This window comes from Gopherus flavomarginatus, chromosome 1, assembly GCF_025201925.1.
Source record: "Gopherus flavomarginatus isolate rGopFla2 chromosome 1, rGopFla2.mat.asm, whole genome shotgun sequence".
In the NCBI taxonomy this organism is placed as follows: Eukaryota; Metazoa; Chordata; order Testudines; family Testudinidae; genus Gopherus; species Gopherus flavomarginatus.
The window spans coordinates 329,497,206-329,520,907 of NC_066617.1; the positions used below are offsets into that span (position 1 = coordinate 329,497,206).

The 23,702-nt window shown below is 45.3% G+C and overlaps 1 protein-coding gene across 2 annotated transcripts in view; it reads left to right on the forward strand.

Moving 5' to 3' along the window:
* Nucleotides 1-23,702, forward strand: part of SPATA13 (spermatogenesis associated 13) — a 266,452-nt gene that overhangs the window by 31,850 nt on the left and 210,900 nt on the right. The gene's annotated exons all lie outside the window — the stretch shown is intronic.

Sequence of the window (23,702 nt, forward strand, 5' to 3'; positions counted from 1 at the left end):
GTAGTGTAGACCTGGCCAGAGCAAAAATGTTTTGCCAGCACAGCTATGTCAGCAGAACCCCCAGTGTAGACACAGCTATGTGGACAGGAGAATTCTGTCCGTGGTGATCATTCCTTAGCGTGTGTGCGGCAGGGTGGCCTGTGTGTTTGGAACACGTATTCTGAGCGTTATCCCTACTACTATTGTGAAATTCCAAATTACAGTAATGAAAGAATGAGGAAATTCTAGCTGACCACAGATAAAATATTTGCACCAAAACCTAGTAAAAGTTTAAATGCTTTGCCTACTGTTTTATCTCTCTTTGCGATCAGCACAGCAGCTTTGAATCTGAGCGCAGTGGGACTGACAAGGACACCAGGCAGTTCTTGTCAATGACGTCATCCAACTTCAGGTCTTTGTAGGAGCAAGAGAAGCTCCTCGTTACTTTAGGGATATGCTGTTGGGTTGCTCCTGTAACCTCACAGCACCTTTCATGCTTCTCTGCCTTTTAGTGCAGCAGCAGGGGAGAGGAACAGCTGGTGAGCAGGGGGACAGCTAGAAGCTGAATTCAGAGGTGGGTTGTAAACAGATTGTAGAGACAGTAACGCATATAGACACATTGAAGCCAATGGAGCTATAATAGTTTATAGCAGCAGAGGATTTGCCTCACTGTATAGAAATTGTTTTAAAAATCATCAGAAGAAAATAGATAGTTTTTAAATCCAGGGCAAAATTCTGTTAGTCTCACACTGCATTCCCACAAATGTCCAGTAGCCACTGATTTTAATGGGAGATGCAGCTGGTCTCTTGATTTCTCTGCTGGTTTTAGCAGTGTTACCTGGAAAGGTAACAATATAGCACAATATTTTCCTTTCTTCCATTTCTCTTTTTGTCTTGTAAATGTATACATGAAATATGATCTGGCTCAGAGCTGGATAAGTACTGAAAAAGGTATTAACATTTATTCATGGAAAAGCCATTACCTTGTTTAAAATGGTATTCACGACTCTCTTTTCATTTCCTATAAATATTCATATGAGCAATTTTCAGTCATGCCATGAGACTTCAGTGACCAATCACAACACAAACAATGAAGAACTAAGCAATGACACAGTGAAAGGGCAGGGCTGTTTGCACACTCAGAGGCTGAGATGTGTTTGCAGAAAGTGTTCAAACCATTTCACCTGACCAGTAAGTTTACGAGACAAAAGATGGGTGAGGTAATATTTTTTTTGGAACCAACATCTGTTGGTGAAAGGGACAAGCTTTTGACCATCACAGAGTTCTTCCTCAGAGTTCTGTGAAGCTCAAAAGCGTGTCCTTTCCTCAAACAAAAGTTGGTCCAATAAAAGATATTACCTCACCCACCTTGTCATGGGACCAACACAACTGCAAACAGTAAATTTAAAGTGTGTTTGCAAACAGAAATAAGGATGAATTTCCCCCAGTAAATCAAACAAATAGTTTGATGTGTTCTCGCATGCACAACGTTAACCAAAAAGGGGAAGTGATCTCTTAGGGACTGCACCACAATTTAGGTTGTTTAACTTTATGCATTTCAGTGACTATTGCTACAAGAAAAAGACTTCAAGGAGTTGTAGTCACACCAAACTATATAAATAAGTAGCTCACAGAAGAGGATGAATGACAGTGGTAGCCAAAGGTACATAAATCTAAAAGAGATGGAGATGTAGGACTCCAAAGAAAAATAAAGCAATTAGAAACAGGCTCAAGTGAAAATATCCACCCTGAACTTTCCATTTATCTTCTGTGAAAAGATGAAGGGTCAACAAACAGATAGAGCGGACCTTGGGGCAGTTTTGGTTTTACCATGTGGCTTTGAATGTTGTTCATTTGTTATGTTGCCAATAACTGCCATTTTTATCATAATGAGAGCAGTAATAGGGACACCAAAATGCTTTCCATGTTGCTGAGTGCAAGTCACAGGAGTGCTTTTGTTTGGGTCTGTACTTGAATTTATTTTCTCAAGAGTGCAGTAATATTTTCCAGCACATTAGAGATTTACGAAACAAAACATTTGCCTCCCTTGTCCTGAGTTGCACAACTATGTTGTTTACAGATTATTTCCTCTGTTGGGAAATGAACAGCTCAAATGATGCACTACAGCACGCTAATATCAAGCTCAGGCAACTCATCACAGAATCACATTTCCTTCTTACCAGAAGCAGTTGTTTAAATAAAAACAAAAACATACATCCATTTGCAGGTCTATAGCAAGAGACACAGTGAGAGACAGAGAATACCTTGAAAGCAAAGATATTTGTAACTCCAAGGAATCAATGGAGAATGTTAATGTGGAAATCAAAACCCCAGAGTCACACTCAGGAGACACAAATCCAAAGCCTGCCAAAGTCAATGGGAAGTTTTCCATTGACGTCAATGGCTTTGGATCAGGCTGTGATTGACCCATCTTTTCCCTTCAAGCTGCTCTCCCTCGGAGTTGGAAGTAAAGGCTATAGAAAGACACAAACTAACCTGATTTTAGTAACAGCAAGATTTCCCTCTCTTGAAGAGCATGACCTTGGAATGGGTGAAGATAACAGTTAGGGCTTGATTTACAGAAAGGTTCCCATCCCATTTCTCTCACTCATGGGCATAGTACAAAAACAACCAATCAACCAATGAATTTAGGGTTCATGAAAGCTGTTGGATTGAATGAGACTGAAGGCTTCTGTTCCTGCAGAGAACAGGACACCATGGAGCATGGCAGGGCAAACCTCTCCTTAATACCAACATGCCTCAACCCTGAGCCAGAGGGAACAGCTTTAGGGAGGAGAGGTCATGCCTAGTTGGAGGAGGAGAGTCTCCATGCCTAGTTAGTCTCTGTCCTTTCTGCTGGGTCTGCCAGAAAAGAGGGCCATTCTAGTGTCAATCATGGATAACAACCCCCTGGAAAGTGATGGGTACATTTTAAACAATGAAAAACTTGGGACAAAATTTGCAGGGAATATTATCTTCAATGGATTATTTGACTAGTTCTCTTATAGCCTGTAAAGACCAGAGTGATTTTGTTCCAGGCCAGCCCAGCCATCCAGTAGGATTTCTGATTTGCTACAAATATTTCTTACACTGTCTCAAACACAGAAACAAGTAGTGATGGAACTGGTTTTCCTCAAGGGGATTTCCCTCCTCCTGGGCCAAGATTAGCTAATGATATTTCATGTTAGACTTGCAAACCAAGAACCACTGCCAACAAAAATATTAGTTAATAAGAAGAGTTAAATTTGATTTGACCTTTGGGAAACCTGTCTTCTGGCAGCACAATAGGGCAGAACCCCGCAAGAAAAAATACTGATGACTATCATAACAAAATGGCTTGAGTCTGTTTGCCCACCTGCCAGCATGTGAGATCTGTCTTTTCTATTTCTTCTGGTGTCTGTGGGCCTGATCCAAAGTCCAGTGAAGTCAGTGTAAAGATTCCTTGGGACCAGGCCCTGCATGCAAATAAATGGGCCCTGGTTTTGAGGCTAGGGCTCCAGAAGAGACCTCAGCTACAAGAACATTCCAAAAGCCTACAACATGACAGTAGTTATTAGACTCTTGTCAAGCAGCTCACACAAAGGTTTTATCAAGCTCATACTTACATTTATATGTAAAAACTAAATTTATGCTGCCAGTGGCAAAAGACATTGTTTGGTTAACTGAACAAAAAAAAACTTCAGTAGCTAAAGGCCCAACCCTGTAAGAAGCTAAGCACCTCCTGATAGTTGCTAGTTGAGTGCCCCTCAACTCCCACTGGCTCCAAGGACTCCATTGGGAATGGAGATAACTGAACCCCTCACCAGGAGGCAGTAAGCATCTCATAGGATTCATCCTCACAAGAATATGGTCCCTTCGTGACATAGAATCATAGATTATTAGGGTTGGAAGGGACCTCAAGAGATCATCTAGTCCAACCCCCTGCTCAAAACAGGACCAATCCCCAAATGGCCCCCTGAAGGGTTGAACTCACAATCCAGGGTTTAGCAGGCCAATGCTCAAACCTCTGAGCTATCCCTTCCCCCATTCATAAACACCAATTGTTATTCTTGCTGAACTAGGCCAGCTCTCCCTAAGCTTCATTTAGCCTTCTAAGATTCCTGTCACCAAAGCAGAGCCACAAAACAGGCTCATTTTAATAGGCAGAGTTCCCAGGGATCCCTACATTTCTTAGGGCTGACTTGATTTAAAAAAACAGGAGCCTAGCGTTCAATACACTAGTGTCTGCTAATGAAAATTAATTCCCAGACTCTCAAGGCCAGCTTTAGGAAGTGCGGGGCCTGATTAGAATACCCTGCGGCAGTCCGGGTCTTTGGCAGCACTTCGGCAGCGGGTCCTTCACTCACTCTGGGTCTTCCGTGTCACTGAAGGACCTGTCGCCAAACTGCCACTGAAGGCCCGGAGTGAGTGAAGGACCCACTGCCGAAATGCGGCTGAAGACCTAGAGAGCACCGCTGGATGAGTAAAAATTTAAAAGGCGCCAGTGCAGGGCCCTCTTAGGTGCCAGCATGGAGCCTGATTTGGGGGAAATCAGGTGAATCAGCCTAAAGCTGGCCCTGCAGACCCTGATTTGGCTTATTTTCCTGCTATGGTTGTTATTCTGTTTGCAGAACTCTGACATAACAGCGTCCACTTCCTTTGTAAGAATTTACATCATCACTACACAATAGCTTTTCAGATAAGGAATCCTTACTCTAACGGCTGTAAGTGTCAGAGAGAGACAGCCTTTTCATACCAGCTATTGTGTATATTTGGAAAGCTGTCAACACATTTGGGTTCTGTTCCAAATGTTTACATTGCAGACCTGAGCTCATTTATGTATCCATTTCAGAGCGACACAGTGCCAATATGACATTGCAAATGATTTCTGGGTTAGATTGATCCCCATCAAGCAAATTTCCTATCTCTGAATAGAAAGCTACAAAAGACCCATTCCAGCAGCTTCCCCTACAAACAGTTAAAGCAAGTTTTAAGAGAACAGTGCAGTCACTGATAAGAGAAAATCAATAGGACTCAACTGTAGCTAATCTTCAGCCAGCTAGCACACTCCATAATTAAGTACGCCTATGGATACCAGTTGTAATCATCCAAGCACTATATCATCAGTTCACTGCTAGCAATATCACATGCAGGAGTCTATTTGTATATTTAAAATGCAGCTTCCTGATCAGAGCAGCAGGTTTCAAAGTCAGATGCACAACACAGACTCGTGTCTGAAATTGCTCATGACTGAAAATGGCACAGTGATCAACAGTTCCTGACCACGCAAAAGTTACTTTGAACAGGGAAACTACCCAAGTTCGCACTGGCGACGGTTTGGTTTGCACAGGGGCATGCATGTCTGTCTCTCTGCTCTGCCTGTCTGGTTCATTCTTGTGAGCAGATTGAAAAGTGCCAGTATTCTGCTCCATGAAGAGCCTGCCAGTATTGCCAAGGCAGCCTGGCACATTTTTTTTTAAAATGTCAGATTCAAAAGACAGGGTCAGTTTTGAACCTTTTGACCTGGTCAGTGTCTCTTTCACCCATCCCTTCCACGAAGCCTTCTGATGTTGCTTTCCTCCCCTTCCCATACCTCAGCTGATGTCCCACGTTTGTTTTGTTTTACTAGATTATGAGATGTCTGGAACAGGAGTCCTGTCTTTTTCTGCATTTTGTGAAGTGCCATGTAAATTGATGGCATTCAATAAAGAAATATGCTAGAGTCTGACATAACTAAAATGTCAGACTAGGCTCTTGCAAGTAGGGTGTAGCAATGAGAAGTCACATATACAGCATGGGGCAAATCCTCCACCAGACTCCCTGGCCACCCAAAGGCAGAACTAGCATAGTTCCTCTACACACAGTGTGAGAGGATTGGGGAATCCCATGTTGTGAGTGGGAGGGAATTTGGGGAGCTCTATAGGTACCACCCTGCATGAAGCACAATGCCAAGCCTTGATGTGTGTATGTGGAGGTGTAGGAAGTTTAAGCATTGTCTGATGGACTGAGCCACGTTTCTTTTAAAGAAAAAAGGGCTCAGAACTCGGGAAGCAACTGCATCTCTGCCCACCCTCACCCTCAAACAATGCAACCTCTTTCAGCACAGAAGTGTTAAATTTAGCACTCTCTCTGCAGGCTTTACTCCAGGGCTTGTTCTTCTCTGGGCTCTGCCTCCAAAGCAGGAGATGCTTCTGTCATAAACAGATAGCTAAGGGTTAATGTCTCTTTCACCTGAAGCACCTGACCAGAGGACCAATCAGGAAACCGGATTTTTTCAACTTTGGGTGGAGGGAATTGAGTGTCTAAGGTCTTTGGGCTTGTCTACATCAGAAAGTTGCAGCGCTGGTGAGGGAGTTACAGCGCTGCAACTTAGGAGGTGTACACATCTGCAGGGCACCACCAGCGCTGCAACTCCCTGTTTGCAGCGCTGGCCGTACTCCCGTTTTGTCTCGGGTGTAGAGGATCCAGCGCTGGTGATCCAGCGCTGGTAATCAAGTATAGTCACTTACCAGCGCTTTTCTTGACCTCCGTGGAATAAGCAGGTATCCCAGCATACCTGAGGAAGCCTCTGGTAATCAAGCTGGTCTCCTTCCCCGGCTTGCTCTCGCGTTCCCCGAACCCCGAGCAAGCAGGTCTCCTTCCCTGAGGTTTGCTGGGTGGTTCCGGGAAGGCGAGAGCAAACCGGGGAAGGAGACCAGCTTCGCCGCGGTTTGCTCTCGCGTTCCGCGAACCACCCTGCAAACCGCAGGGAAGGAGACCTGCTTGCTCGGGGAACGCGAGAGCAAACCGCGGTGAAGCTGGTCTCCTTCCCCGGTTTGCTCTCGCCTTCCCGGAACCACCCAGCAAACCTCAGGGAAGGAGACCTGCTTGCTCGGGGGTTCGGCGAACGCGAGAGCAAACCGGGGAAGGAGACCAGCTTCGCCGCGGTTTGCTCTCGCGTTCCGCGAACCACCCTGCAAACCGCAGGGAAGGAGACCTGCTTGTTCGGGGAACGCGAGAGCAAACCGCGGTGAAGCTGGTCTCCTTCCCCGGTTTGCTCTCGCGTTCGCCGAACCCCCGAGCAAGCAGGTCTCCTTCCCTGCGGTTTGCAGGGTGGTTCGCGGAACGCGAGAGCAAACCGCGGCGAAGCTGGTCTCCTTCCCCGGTTTGCTCTCGCCTTCCCCAAAACCCCTTGAAGCCGCCCAACAGCGCTGCAGTGTGGCCACATCTAACACCACTTGCAGCGCTGGTTGCTGTAAGTGTGGCCACTCTGCAGCGCTGGCCCTATACAGCTGTACTAATACAGCTGTAACAACCAGCGCTGCAAAATTTTAGATGTAGACATGGCCTTTGTTTCTGGCTGCCTGCTTGCTCTGAGCTTTGGAGAAGTAGTTCTACTTTCTAGTCTTCTGTTTCTAAGTGTAAGGACAAAGAGATCAGATAGTAAGTTCTATGGTTTCTTTTCTTTGGTATTTGCATGAATATAAGTGCTGGAGTGCTTTGATTTGTATTCTTTTTGAATAAGGCTGTTTATTCAATATTCTTTTAAGAAATTGCCCTGTATTGTGTCATCTTAATACAGAGAGACTATTTGTATTTTTTCTTTCTTTTTATATAAAGCTTTCTTTTAAGACCTGTTGGAGTTTTTCTTTACTTCAGGGAAATTGAGTCTGTACTCACCAGGGAATTGGTGGGAGGAAGAAATCAAGGGGAGATTTGTGTGTTGGATCGCTAGCCTGATTTTTGCATTCCCTCTGGGGGGAATAGGAAAGTACTTTTTGTTTCCAGGATTGGGAACAGAGAGGGAGATTCACTCTGTTTGAATTCACAGAGCTTGTGTCTGTGTATCTCTCCAGGAGCACCTGGAGGGGGGAAGGGAAAAAGGATTATTTCCCTTTGTTGTGAGACTCAAGGGATTTGGGTCTTGGGGTCCCCAGGGAAGGTTTTTCAGAGGGACCAGAGTGCCCCAAAACACTCTAATTTTTTGGGTGGTGGCAGCAGGTACCAGGTCCAAGCTGGTAACTAAGCTTGGAGGTTTTCATGCTAACCCCCATATTTTGGACGCTAAGGTCCAAATCTGGGACTAAGGTTATTACATGGTGTGCAGCTGGTGGGACTAGAATCCAGAAGCCAGTAGGAATATTATATTTTTCTTTTCTCTGCTAAGGGCTTTTTAGCAGAGAGAAACAGTTGGTTTTTAAAAGGGAACCAGAGAGAATTTTTTTTTCTGCTCTCTCTCGCAGTTTGTGGCTTGCATGTTAAGGGTCTTTTGTCATGCAATAGCCCTCCCATTAGCAGGCAAGTACCGGCACTTATATGCATGCAAATAAAGTGGTTTTTCTGGTTTCCCTTCATTGAACATTAGCTAGAGAGAGAAAAGGACAAAAAACACTGTTGCTAGGCAGACTTCAGGAGGCAACAGAGAACCTGCAGTTCAGAAGATAAACACCGGAGGGCACCCCAACACAAGAAAACAGGAATCATGACTTCTAAGGCAAAAATTGAGGCCCAAGAGCAAGTCAGAGAAGCTGAACACAGGCGACAACTGGAAATAAAACAAACAGAGATGGAAATAAGAGAAAGAGAAAGAGAAAGAGAGGCGGCCCACCGCCGAGAAATGGAAAAGCACCAAAAAGAAATGGAAAAACAACAAAAAGAGAATGAAGAGAAGGAAAAACAGAGAAAACATGAACTGGAGTTGGCAAAAGCTGGGCTGCATGTGCCAGCCAACCCTAACAACCCGGCGCCAATTATTGCTCCACAGCACAGGAAATTTCCCACCTACAAGGCAGGTGATGACACCGAGGCCTTCTTGGAAAATTTTGAAAGAGCCTGTCTTGGGTACAGCATTCCCGAAGACCAGTACATGGTAGAATTGAGGTCACAGCTCAGTGGACCTTTAGCAGAGGTGGCAGCTGAAATGCCTAAGCACCAAATGAATGACTATAAACTTTTTCTAACCAAGGCCAGATACAGGATGGGGATAACCCCAGATCATGCCCGTCGGCGTTTCAGAAACCAAAAGTGGAAACCAGAGGAGTCATTTCCCAAACACGCCTACTACATTGCAAAAAACTATGAGGCCTGGCTAACAGGAAACAACATTCAAACCTTGGAAGAACTGAACCTCCTCATACAAATGGAGCAGTTCTTGGATGGTGTTCCTGAAGACATCACACGGTACATACAAGATGGACACCCCAAGAATATCGCTGAGGCGGGGGAGATTGGAGCCAAATGGATGGAACTGGCAGAAAGCAAAAAAACTACTGTCAAGGGGAACGATTACCCCAGGGGGCACACAGACCATAAACCCTACCACCGAGGACAGCCAAAGACCCCACATACCACCCAAGTAAAGCCACAGATACCCTACCCTTCAACCTCACCAGTCTCCAGTAACTCACCTCGGCCCAGTGACCCATCAGATGGAAGATGCTTTAAGTGTAATGAACTGGGACATATCCAGGCCAACTGTCCAAAGAACACCATGCGAGTGCAATTCATTACACCACCATCACACCAAAGATCCCCAGGCCCGGATGCCTCTCAAATACCCTTGGAGCGAAGGGAAAATTTGAGAGTGGGCGGAAAGAAGGTTACTGCGTGGAGAGACACGGGGGCACAAGTGTCAGCTATCCACCAATCCTTCGTTGACCCCAAATTCATCAACTCAAAGGCCAAAGTTACAATTTACCCCTTCATGTCACAAGCTGTAGACTTGCCTACAGCTCAACTGCCTGTCCAGTACAAAGGCTGGTCAGGAATGTGGACTTTTGCAGTCTATGACAATTATCCTATCCCCATGCTACTGGGGGAAGACTTGGCCAACCAGGTGAGGCGGGCCAAGAGAGTGGGAATGGTTACACGTAGCCAAACCAGGCAAGCTTCCAGACCCATTCCTGTTCCTGAGCCGTCCACAGAGGCCCCGTCTGTGTTACCAGAGACCCAGACAGAGGTAGTGGACCCGGATTCCATGCCTACCACTGAAACAGCCACAGCATCTCCAGTCCCAGGCCCGGAACTGGAACAGCAACCAGCACCAGCCATTGCAACCCCATCTTCAAACTCAACGCCAGAGGGCGCCAGCGAGCCAAAACTGGCAGAAGCAAAAGACAGCCATACCCAAAAGGCTCAGCCAGAGCCTGAAATACCCTCAGGTGCACCAGCGGAGAGCGGTTCACCAGCAACGGAAACAACCCCATCACCTACATCGCTTCCAGAGGGACCAAGCCCAAGTCCACAGTCTGAGGAAGAACTGGTGACCCCAGCCTCAAGGGAACAGTTCCAGACTGAGCAGGAAGCAGATGACAGCCTTCAGAAAGCTTGGGCGGCGGCACGGAGCACCCCACCGCCTCTCAGCTCTTCTAATCGATCCCGGTTTGTTATAGACCAAGGACTTTTATACAAGGAAATTCTTTCTGGTGGACACCGGGAAGAATGGCAGCCTCAAAAACAGTTGGTGGTTCCAACTAAGTACCGGGGGAAGCTCTTAAGCTTAGCCCATGATCATCCCAGTGGCCATGCTGGGTGAACAGAACCAAGGACCGGTTGGGGAAGTCCTTCCACTGGGAGGGGATGGGCAAGGATGTTGCCAATTATGTCCGGTCTTGTGAGGTATGCCAAAAGAGTGGGAAAGCCTCAAGACCAGGTCAAGGCCCCTCTCCAGCCACTCCCCATAATTGAGGTCCCATTTCAGCGAGTAGCTGTGGATATTCTGGGCCCTTTCCCAAAAAAGACGCCCAGAGGAAAGCAGTACGTACTGACTTTAGTGGACTTTGCTACCCGATGGCCGGAAGCAGTAGCTCTAGGTAACACCCGGGCTAACACTGTGTGCCTGGCCTTAACAGACATCTTTGCCAGGGTAGGTTGGCCCTCCGACATCCTTACAGATTCAGGATCTAATTTCCTGGCAGGGACCATGGAAAAACTGTGGGAAACTCATGGGGTGAATCACTTGGTTGCCACCCCGTACCACCATCAAACCAATGGCCTGGTGGAAAGGTTCAATGGAACTTTGGGGGCCATGATATGAAAATTCATCAACGAATTCTCCAATAATTGGGACCTAGTGTTGCAGCAGTTGCTGTTTGCCTACAGGGCTGTACCACATCCCAGTTTAGGGTTTTCACCATTTGAACTTGTGTATGGTCACGAGGTTAAGGGGCCATTACAGTTGGTGAAGCAGCAATGGGAGGGGTTTACGCCTTCTCCAGGAACTAACATTCTGGACTTTGTAAGCAATCTGCAAAGCACCCTCCGACACTCTTTAGCCCTTGCTAGAGAGAATCTAAAGGATGCTCAGGAAGAGCAAAAGGCCTGGTATGACAGACATGCCAGAGATCGGTCCTTCAAGGTAGGAGACCAGGTTATGGTCTTGAAGGCGCAACAGGCCCATAAAATGGAAGCATCATGGGAAGGGCCATTCACGGTCCAAGAGCGCCTGGGAGCTGTAAACTACCTCATAGCATTTCCCAATTCCTCACTAAAGCCTAAAGTGTACCATGTTAATTCTCTCAAGCCTTTCTATTCCAGAGACTTACAGGTTTGTCAGTTTACAGTCCAGGGAGATAATGCTGAGTGGCCTGACGGTGTCTACTACGACGGGAAAAAAGACGGTGGCGTGGAAGAGGTGAACCTCTCAACCACCCTGGAACGTCTGCAGGCGGCAACAAATACAAGGAGCTGTGCACTAGCTTCGCCCCATTGTTCTCCGCCACCCCAGGACGGACTGAACGGGCATACCACTCCATTGATACAGGTAATGCTCACCCAATCAGAACCCCACCCTACCGAGTGTCTCCTCATGCCCAAGCTGCTATAGAACGGGAGATCCAGAACATGCTACAGATGGGTATAATCCGCTCATCTACCAGTGCATGGGCATCTCCAGTGGTTCTGGTACCCAAACCAGATGGGGAAATACGCTTTTGCGTGGACTACCGTAAGCTAAATGCGGTAACTCGTCCGGACAACTATCCAATGCCACGCACCGATGAGCTATTGGAGAAGTTGGGACGTGCCCAGTTCATCTCTACAATAGACTTAACCAAGGGGTACTGGCAAGTACCACTAGATGAACCTGCCAAGGAGAGGTCAGCATTTGTCACCCATGCGGGGGTGTATGAATTCAATGTCCTTCCTTTTGGCCTTCGAAATGCACCCGCCACCTTCCAGAGGCTGGTAGATGGTCTACTAGCTGGACTGGGAGAATTTGCAGTTGCCTACCTCGATGATGTGGCCATTTTTTCCGACTCCTGGCCCGAACACCTACTACACCTGGAAAAGGTCTTTGAGCGCATCAGGCAGGCAGGACTAACTGTTAAGGCCAAAAAGTGTCAAATAGGCCAAAACAGAGTGACTTACCTGGGGCACCAGGTGGGTCGAGGAACCATAAACCCCCTACAGGCCAAGGTGGATGCTATCCAAAAGTGGCCTGTCCCACGGTCCAAGAAGCAGGTCCAATCCTTCTTAGGCTTGGCCGGATACTACAGGCGATTTGTACCACACTACAGCCAAATCGCTGCCCCACTGACCGACCTGACCAAAAAGACCCAGCCAAATGCAGTTAAGTGGACTGATGAGTGTCAAAAGGCCTTTACCCAGCTTAAGGCGATGCTCATGTCTGACCCTGTGCTCAGGGCCCCGGATTTTGACAAGCCATTCCTAGTAACCACCGATGCATCTGAGCGTGGTATAGGAGCAGTGCTCATGCAGGAAGCAACAGATCACAACTTCCATCCTGTCGTGTTTCTCAGCAAGAAACTGTCTGAGAGGGAAAGTCACTGGTCAGTCAGTCAAAAGGAATGCTATGCCATTGTGTACGCCCTGGAAAAGCTACGCCCATATGTTTGGGGACAGCGGTTCCAACTACAAACTGACCATGCTGCACTAAAGTGGCTTCATACTGCCAAGGGAACAACAAGAAACTTCTTCGTTGGAGTTTAGCTCTCCAAGATTTTAATTTTGAAATTGAACACATCACAGGGGCTTCTAATAAAGTTGCTGATGCACTCTCCCGTGAGAGTTTCCCAGAATTCAGTAGTTAAAAAGTGTTCTTAAACTGTACAAGTCTGTTAGTTATATACTTAGGAGTATATGTAAAGGTGTATGTGTTGTATTAATCTGTTTATTTTCAAGTTCTAGAAGGAAATCGCCGCCAGTGAGCTTCCCCACTGTCTGCAATTTGGGGGGCGTGTCATAAACAGATAGCTAAGGGTTAATGTCTCTTTCACCTGAAGCACCTGACCAGAGGACCAATCAGGAAACCGGATTTTTTCAACTTTGGGTGGAGGGAATTTAGGGTCTGAGTCTTTTGTCTGCCTGCCTGCTTTCTCTGAGCTTTGGAGAAGTACTTTCTACTTTCTAGTCTTCTGTTTCTAAGTGTAAGGACAAAAAGATCAGATAGTAAGTTCTATGGTTTTCTTTTCTTTGGTATTTGCATGAATATAAGTGCTGGAGGGCTTTGATTTGTATTCTTTTTGAATAAGGCTGTTTATTCAATATTCTTTTAAGCAATTGACCCTGTGTTGTATCATCTTAATACAGAGAGCACATTTGTATGTATTTTTCTTTCTTTTTTATATAAAGCTTTCTTTTAAGACCTGTTGAAGTTTTCTTACTTCAGGGAAATTGAGTCTATACTCACCAGGGAATTGGTGGGAGGAAGAAATCGGGGAGATCTGTGTGTTGGATTGCTAGCCTGATTTTGCATTCCCTCTGGGGGAATAGGAAAGTACTTTTTGTTTCCAGGATTGGGAACAGAGAGGGGGGAGTCTCTGTGTAGTTTCACAGAGCTTGTGTCTGTGTATCTCTCCAGGAGCACCTGGAGGGGGGAAGGGGAAAAGGATTATTTCCCTTTGTTGTGAGACTCAAGGGATTTGGGTCTTGGGGTCCCCAGGGAAGGTTTTTCAGAGGGACCAGAGTGCCCCAAAACACTCTAATTTTTTGGGTGGTGGCAGCAGGTACCAGGTCCAAGCTGGTAACTAAGCTTGGAGGTTTTCATGCTAACCCCCATATTTTGGACGCTAAGGTCCAAATCTGGGACTAGGTTATTACAGGTGTGTATAATATCTCTAAAAGAGAGACTTTGGCACAGGGAGCTTTCACAAGCTGCTAAATGCAGTGCTGTACCTTGACTGAGGCTGTGCCCTGAGGATTTGTCTTGCTGATAATGAATCTATCCTGTTGTTTCTTCGTTTGAATGTGTCAGTTGTCTTTGTAGTGAGTTTTGGGGCTGGAGTTTGGTGGCATCTCAAAACTTACTTTTTTCCCTCTTCAGTTCAGTGAAGCTCTCTTGCCTTCCAGACTGGCTAAACATAGGTACAAACTAAAGCTGTAACATGGATTACTTCTGTCCATTCAGGGCACTTCTCTAGTCTAGAGAAACACAGCATCTCATGTAACCCATTAGCTTACATATGAGAGAATTAACTCGTTAGTTACTGGAGTAAAACACTGTGCTCTTCTCAGCTCTAACAAATCGTTGCTCCACTCCATTTAAGAAATTGGTTCCTAGTAACTGTAGATAGGAAAAACCACTAGACTTATGACTCCTTATCCTTGATTTTATTAGTTACTCTAGGTTACTGGTGTCAATGCAGTCCGCAGTGGCTCCAGGCACCAATGCTCCAAGCGTGTGCCTGGGGCAGCAAGACGTGGGGGGTGCCCTGCTGGTCACTGTGAGGGCGGCAGTCAGGCTGCCTTCGGTGGCTTGCCTGCGGGAGGTCCACCGGTCCCGCGGATTCACCGGCAATTCGACGGCTGGTAGGCTGAAGCCATGGGACCGGCGGACCTCCCGCAGGCAAGCCACCACAGGCAGCCTGCCTGCCGTGCTTGGGGCGGCAAAAAAAACTAGGACTGCCCCTGAATGCAATGCACTGTTTTGTTAAATATCAGCCATAAACCATAGAAATAAGAGAAGAGTGCCATTGTGTGAAATCAGCTGTGAAGTAGCCACAGATTTCATACAGCACGCAGATCTGCTGATGTTGAGAAAAATTGTGAAGAAACTCTAGCAAATATGTGACTTGCCAAAATATCAGTAGGTGTTGCAGTTGCTGTCTCAGAACTAAAGGGTAATATGCAGAAGTGTACAAGGTGGTATTATTTTTAATTTTCTTTCATGTATAGACATGAGGGGCCTGCTCCGAAGCCCGCTGAGGTAGCGGAAAGACTCCTATTCCTGTCAATTTCAGTGGGCTTTGGTTCAGGCTCTAGAATCAATATAGTACCCTGATAACAGAAGCCAACTCTGAGGTGTTTTAAGGATTTGATATTTAAAGGTTATAATGCTATGTAAGTGTTCAGTGATATTGTTAGAACAGCTAATCAGAGTGTGTAAAAAGCAAACAGCTTTAGGAAACACCTGAACGCTGTCTGATGGATTACTAACAGTCAGAATGCCAGCTTCTTAAAGTGAAGGAAAACGTGTTTTCCCTAGCAGACTCCAAAAGGTGACTATTGTGCCAAAGAAAGTATAGCAAACCATGTATTTTAATACTCTTAAGAAAACAATGTCTAATGTTACACACAGGCTTTTCTCTTCCAGGACATGACTTCAAGGTTCTCTTCTAGTAGCTTTTAGTGATGTCATCAACTAAAGTGCAGTGGCCATGTGTTCCTTATGCTGCTTTAGGTGTTGTTGAACCATCCTTAACTGTAATGGGAGAGAGGCAAAAACCCCTGGCAGGGAAGCAAAGGAAGAAATTATTTTTTAAATCTATTTTTAATTGTTTTAAACTCTCAGTCTATACACATACCTTGTTAGTGCTCTAGGATCTTACAGAATGTTTGTGTGTAATTCAGAAAAGCCTTTCAGCTCATCTTTGAGTTATTCACGGCTATAATATTTAGCCAGGGCTAGATTATGTTATTGATTGAACAGTAGTAGACTGTAACTGACTAAATAATGAGGCACTTACCCTGCCGGGTAACACCTACCCTGGCCATTCTCCAGAATTCAGCACTGGAGGAGGCCACAGAGGTTTACTTACTTTTTACAAACCTTTATCTGAACAGCTTTGCTCATTCCAATTCACTCTTCTAATCCTTTTTTATACTATCTCTCCCTTGCCCCTCTTTTACTGAAAGATAAAAGATAAATCCAAACTCCCACTTTGAGAAAGGGAGATGGGGAGGGAGAGATGGACCCTGTCTCCACTTGTGGAATCTTCATCAAACTTTCCCATTGTCACTAACAGTTCAGCTCTACTTGACTTAGCAGGGATGGGAGCAGACAGGCTGCTGCTGGCTGGCTTTTTTTAAAGCAGTATAGCATGCTGTGTTGGGGAGAGGAGTTCACGTAGGGAAAATCTGGAGTTTGTCAGCTGTGACAGTTTCCTGTCATGCTGCCATGGGTAGAGCAGCTGATTCTGCTCAGTCTCCTGAGTCACATCTGATCCTTGCATGTCGCTGGACCCCATTCACAGGCCATTAACTCTTGAATGTCTGCTTCTGAGTTGAGACATACAATGGGACTTAAGGTGTATTTTGAAAGACGCCATCTACCTGAGCCTTCATTATAGTGTCGTCTTTAGGAGCTGACAGTTATTGTGAAAAGAGGTGGCATGACAAGGCTGATCAAGTATAATATCTTCTACATCTGCAGGTGGGAGGTGAGATTTAACTCTCTAGCCACATGCATTAATAAAGCACTTAACGCTGTCCTTGTTTAAGTCCTTTGATATCCTACTGTAGAAGACGCTATGTATTACTACAATGGTTTTAGTTTATATGGCAAAGAGGAGATGGTCTGGTAACAAAGGGTAAAGGTAAAGGTTTTCAAAGACACGAATGGCAGTTATTGACATGATTTTCTGTAGGAGTGTGATGGACGGTGTTCACTGGTGGTGTCACCCAGTGGTTAGGGTGTTAGGCCCCCGTTTGCCATGACTCTAATCTTCCCCTCCGGGCCACAATCACACCCTGTGTCTGTCTGTCTTTTGATGGAAGTTGATCCTACCTTCTGGTCACATCATCAATCAGTCTTATCTCTCCCCGCTGTGAGGGGGATTCCAAGTAAGATATGGGGTCCACCTATTGACCCTTGCAGACGTTCAGTCCCAGCTAGGACTTTCCAAATGTTCACCTGGGGAGATTCTAGAAATGAGGGTTTTCATGCTCCCGTTAATGAGGGAGGTTGGTAGGGGAGCCCAGGCCCTCCCACTCCACTGGGCTCTGTAAGAGGTACCAATGTCCAGCACCCAGGAATGCTTTCAGGCTGCCTCTCTGGGCCACTTCCTACCACACACTCTCTTGCCAGAGTCTTATAGCTTGCCACAGTAAAGGAAAAGATAAGAGTTGAATTTCCAGCCTCTCTGGGCTCAGTAGACAGGCTTGTTCTCTCCAGAATTTTTCCGCAGCGCCCTTTCCCAGGAGCTCTCAGAGTAAGTCTCTCTATCTCTGGTCTGTGAGGCCCCTTCTGAGCTGCCTGGCTGGCTCCTTTTAAGCTCTACCTCCAGGTGGCGCATACCCCACAGGTGTGGCTGGGCAGGGCTGCCTGGGCTGTGAGTTGATCCTTATTCCCTTCAGTTCCAGTATGGGGGTTATACACCCTGTCACAGGGAGTTCAGTGCCTAGCTGCCATTTATGACTCTGTAAATCACCCCCAAAGTGGGGGAAATTCTGTCCCCTCTAGAGTCATGGAGGACCCAAACATCAATGGAAATGTTGCATTTCCACTGGTCAGGGGAGAAGGAAAGATCTGGGGAGCTCCATGGAGGCTCTATGTGCATCCATGACCTGTGGGGTCAGCTGGAGTGGAGTGGGAGCAAGGTAGATTGACCCATGGCTCTGTGGATTTGCTTGCCATTGCCCCTACAGAGCAGGTGGGAAATTGCCCCTGTGTAGGCTGCAGTAGTAGCCACAGACCAGCCTGGGAGAAGGATTGCTTTTCTCCAGGCTCTGAAGAACACCCTTACACCAAGCATGGCTGTTGGAGAGGGTTTAGCTTTGGTGTTTGTTATGAACAGCACAGTGAATCGTCAGTTTGGAAGTCATTTAATATTCACCACAGAGACTACTGGGCATTTCCCATTGTTGAGGGGATCTTTTGAAAATGTTAAAAACTCAATCAGAAATCAGTGGCCTTTCAAAACCCTGAAAGTGGGACATTTGAGCTGAGCCATATAGCTGTGAGCCTTAATTTCATTTTTTACATTACTTGCCAATACAGCAGCAAAACCTGATATAAACTTTAAGAGCTGCTCCTCATTTTAGTTCCTTGAAAACAGCCAGTGCAAATAGGAGGGAAAATTTCAATCCTGGACTGGCTAGTTAAACTGGCCTAGCTAGCCGTCCCATTCAGACAGTGCAGGGCCTGCTCCCAATGAACTCCCACTGTTTTCATTGGGAGTAGGATTGAGGGCTAAGGAGGTGAAAGAATAGAATGCTTAGATATTTTGGACCTGATCCAAAGCCAATTGAAGTCAATGATAATCTTTCCATTTACCTGAGGCTTTGGGTTAGAGTTTAATGGCAAGCACAGCACAACAACGGCACAGGTTCAGGTAAGATAACAAAGGAGCTGGTGTACCTTACAAACGTTTAAGTAGACAAACAGAAAGGGAGAAGAGTTCTTTGAGAAGTCTGGGGATAAAGTCTAGTTCAAACAATCAAACTATGGGGACTGGGGCCGGGGCACAGGAACTAGTGGAGTGCCAGCACTGAGCCAGGGGCTGCATGGGAGAGGGGTGCAGGGCGACAGGAGGGGAAGGAGGGATGTAGAGGATGGGGGTAGTAGAGGTGTCTGAGTGGGGATGCAGTGCCACATGGGGATGGGGCAGATGTACCTGACTGAATGGGATAGACTAGGGGTCAGACAGGGTCTGCATTGGGGAGGCTTTCCAACTCCCGAACCATCCCTCCTCCCTTCAGAAAACCCCCCAAAACCTGTTCCATACTTCTCCCACCCACACCCAACAACTCTGCAGGTTCACTCCCAGGCTCTTTCCCAGCAATTACTTCCCTGTCCCTCAGCTCCTCCATTACCCCTGGCTCCCTCAACCCTTTGCACTGCTTCTGTACATTGGCTCAGTTACACTAGTGCAAACTCCTAATGTGCCTAATATAGACAGAGTCCATGCAGTTACAGTGTTGCTGGCTGTGTCGTCGTCATCAACCTCATCAGTACTCCCGGCACAGGGGTTTGTAAAAGGTGCTTTATCTTTTTATGTTTGCAGCAATTAGATGTAGAGTGGGAGAAGAAAGCAAAAGGAAACTAACCCGGTCTGTTCCCAGCATTACTCACTTTGCAGTCTAAACAAGATAAAGGTTCGTATCACAACTGAAATATATCTGTAGAGTTGGATTTAAGGTGTGTGTATGTGTGTCTACAGGGTGTGACATGTCCCCTCCCACCCATTCCAGAGCTTCAGAATAGGACATTTTGCTTTAGTTAGAGAATTCTGTCAAGCCATAACAGCTGGGGAAATGAACATTCTGGGCAAATACCAGACCTCGAGGGGCACATGCTGCTCTGGCACATTTTATTGTTGAGTGGAAATCAATAGTTTCTTCTGCTCTTTAGTTAGAGTTATAACATGGTATATGTTTTACTAGTGATAAAGTTTACTTTTACTTTGGCTATGATTCTGTGCATTTAATATTTATACTGCAACAGCAGCCAGAGGCCCCAATCAGAACTGGCACCGGTGTGCTAGATACTGTACAAAAGTATACAAAGACACTTCCTGCCCAGGAGAATTTATAACCTGATGATTTTGGTTCATTTCACACCAAGGCTATCCAGTAAGGGATGCAGTCAGAAGTCTCCATGTGATCGCGCTCTCTCTTTCCCCCTCCTCCCCTTCCCTGCACAAAATGCCCTGCTGTGTACGCTTCTAGGTAGCTAACTGGATACCAAGTAAATGGACAATGAACCGAACAGGGCTTGGTATGGCCAAACTACTGACCTGATCCCTGTGAAAGCAGCTGAGTACCCTCAATTCCCAGTGACTTCCATATTTACTTTAGTTGGAGTGGAGTGTGGGCAGAGCCTTGTAGGACAAGGCCCCATGTTGTCATTACAATACCTCTATTTTGTTACAAAGAAACTCTTGTGAAAATCAGATTGAATAGTCAAGGTTGACCCTAGCTATTCTTGCCACTGTGAAATTGAATTAATGGAATCTGGAAACAGGAAAGATCTTGTCCAGAGTGTGCCAGTGCAGGATTGTTTCCTGCCTAATTTGAAATGATTAGAACGTCAGGGCTTTTCTTGCTTCCTTTGAGAAATTATTCCATTGTCTAATAGGTCTAACTCTTTGAAACGTTTTCTTAATATTCAAACTAAATTTTACTGTACTCAGTATCATCCGAACGTCCCTAGATATAACTCTTTAATCCATCCTTTCTTGCCCTTTATTTTCTGCCAAAATGTTTTTTAAAAAGTACAAACTACTCATTACAACAGGGGTTGGCACCTGTTAGAAGTGGTATGCCGAGTCTCCATTTATTCACTCTGATTTAAGGTTTTGCGTGCCAGTAACACATTTTAATATTTTTAAAAGATCTCTTTCTAAGAGTCTATAATAAATAACTAAACTGTTGTATGTAAAGTAAATAAGATTTTTTAAATGTTTAAGAAGCTTCATTTAAAATTAAATTAAAATGCAGAGCCCCCCAGACCGGTGGCCAGGACCCAGGCAGTGTGAGTGCACTGAAAATCAGCTCACGTGCTGCCTTTGGCACCCATGCCATAGGTTGCCTACCCCTGCACTACAATGTTCAATTCAAAAAGTTTTCCTATCAGTCTGGCGTGCCATTTTAAACCTATATACAACACAATCTGCAGGTTCTGTTGATGAATTCCTGGCCTGATATCAATGGCAAAACTTTCACTGCCTTTAATAGGGCCAGGATTTCACCCTCCATGTCTTGTAGGGAAGAGTTTTGTTAAATACTTTTCCCATCTAAAGTGTGCATCAGCTCCCAGGGATCTAAATAACAGGAACTGTAAAATCAGCAATTAGAGTACAGATTTTTTTTTTGAGAGAGAGAGAGAGAGAGAGAGAGAGAGAGAGAGAGGTAAAGAGAATACCAGCAAAGAACACAGGATGGTTTACTGGAGTTTGGGCAGGGAAGAAATATTTTGATATTTTCCACCTTCATACTTTGTAAAAGTACATCGAAAGCTCAGTGAGGCCAATTACTTCTGAAGATTTAATATTAAAAATGACAGGCAGCATCAAACATAAATCTCTTCTAATGAGACTTAACTATTGCCACTGGGTTGGCTCCACTTGTATAGTGTACTGATTCCGCTAGCTGGGGGCATGACTGCAAAAAGCATCATACAGCCATGTGGGGTGAAACTCAAATGTGTTTGCTTTAGAGAGAGTTTGGTGGCTTATCACAAGCTTATCTGAATTCTTTTTGCCTAGGACCCACGCTGGAAATCTCACTAGAACTGGCTTAATTCAGTGATTCTTGTTTTCAGGTCAGCAGTAAATAAGAACCATTTTGCTGTTTGTTTGTTGCCAGATGAAATCAGGAAGTGCAGAGGCAAATGAAAATTAAAACAAACAAGCTGCTTACGTGACACTTTTTTCCCCAGTCCTGAAGAAAGCTGTTTTAGATCAAGTTAAAAGTGGAATGAAGTTTAGAGAGTTCCAGTAATCCAAATTTGTTCTCCCAGTCTTATTAAACCGTCATCTGATTCAGATGGGGGATGGCCCTGAGCTATATGTGGGAGTTGAAAGTCCATCTGGATTCAAATTTTGTGAGTGACTTCTCGCTTTGTTCTAGGGCTGCACTGCAGCAAACCCTTCCCAGAATGTAGATTCAGCTCAGGTGCAGTGACTGGGACTGCTTGCATGTGTAAAGTCAAGCAGGTGCACACATTTTTGCAGGCCAGTTTTACAGACACAGTTTAAAGTCATATTTTTGGTGGACTGAAGATTTGAAGTTGCAGTTATCACACTTACCCCTAGAGGTCCCAAGATGACACAACTGAGTTATGGCTCCAAAACCACTTCTGAGGAACCACTCAAAATCCAGCACTGCAGGGATACACTGAAAATGTTGTCACATTAGTCATAGATGCCCACTTCACTCTTTGGCCCCTCAGTTAGATTCTGACTATGTAGTAGTGCTGGATGTGAAGTTTTAATTTCTTCAGGAAAAGTATAACTGTCATTAACAATATGAAGAAAAATCCTGTCTAGATTTTCAAAGACGAGTTGCTGAGTCACAGGTTTCTGCATAATCTAGTTCTCAACAATATACAGGCTCAGAAATTAATTTGAAATCACCTAGTACAATAAAGATGTTTTTCATGCTGCTTTTTGCACTCTGTGCTTATTACTATTACTTTGACTAAGATTATTTCATAGGAATTACAGTAAAACAGGTTTAATTTTCTCCATCACATTTAATAGACCACATGGGTGAAGTTAATTTGAAACAATAATAAAAGAGGCAGAGAGAGAAAAATTAGCATGTATTTTTATGGACAGAACCAGAGCTAATATTACAGTCAAACTCATTGACCCTTTGTCACTTTGGATGTACTGCTGCAAACTGGCTTGATACTACTCAGATAAGCAAAGTAGTTCATTATGAATAATTTTGTATTTGTTCTTTTCCTCCAAAAAAATATTTTATTGATCACAAAGGAAAAAATCCTTTACTTGTAGGTGGGCTTGCCTAGTGGTTAGAGCAGGAGTCAGCTCTACTGGGCAGAGCAGGTGTCCAGGACAGGACACAGAAACTGGTTCAGAGCTGGAGTCAACTGCCAAATTCCAGAGCCAGAGTCAGGGCCAGGAATCAAAGCAGAGGATTGGAGCTGGGGTCAGATGGCAAAGGTTGAGGCAGGGTCAGAGTCAGGATTGGTAGCTGATGGTCAGGAGCAAGGTGACAGGGCAGGAATCGGAGAGAGGCAAGGATCAGGCACGGAGCAGGAACAAGGTAGGAGTGAGGAACAGAGCAGGAACGGTATTGGAGCAGACTGCAGGAGGCAGGCAAGAGCAGAGTACAGTGTGGTCGCTATAGTATAAGGAAGTCTGCACAGCTGCTCAGAGAGCCTAGTCAGATCATTTCCTGGTTTAAGTAACAGATGTGAGCCAATCAGGTGCCTGCAGGCCTTGGATACTCCAATAGGGCTTCTTGCGCAGCTTGACCATCTAGGTTTAGCAAGTTTGTTCTGCACCTGTTTCCACTGGTGGTGATGAAGGAGTGTTAGAGAGCTAAGGCCCTTTCAGCACTGGTTCTAGACCTGTACCTTCATATCCTTACAGTTTTTGTGTGTATTTTCATGACCATCTCCTGCCTCTTTCCAGCTGGTCTTTACAATAAAAGTGACTTTTGTTTTAAACTCTAACTTCACAACTATGTGACTCAGGAATTTAAAAAGAACTGAAAAAAATCTAGCAAACTCAGATTTATTATTTCTCTTACTTTTCTCCACAAATATTTTAAGTCTGAAAAGGTCCCATTAAAAGGAAAATTCTGACTAGTTGGATTCACTCCTTCCTCGTCCAGTTACCTACTCACACAAATGACTTTGGCATAACTGTCAACAGAGAGCCATGAACAAGAACAAGGTGAGCAGATCAGATGCTCTGTGCTCAGCTCTATAAATCCAATGTACTGCACAGTACAGCACAGTTGTAAATTTCTGTGCACCCATGTGCTGGTGCTTCCATTTGGTTCTGTCAAGATCCTGGCGTTGCATATTGTAGGTTTGAGGTGAGATGGTGGTTCCTTTATTTAGCACACACTAGGAGAGGATATTGCTCTGTGTTTGTTCTTAAAAGTGAACTTTG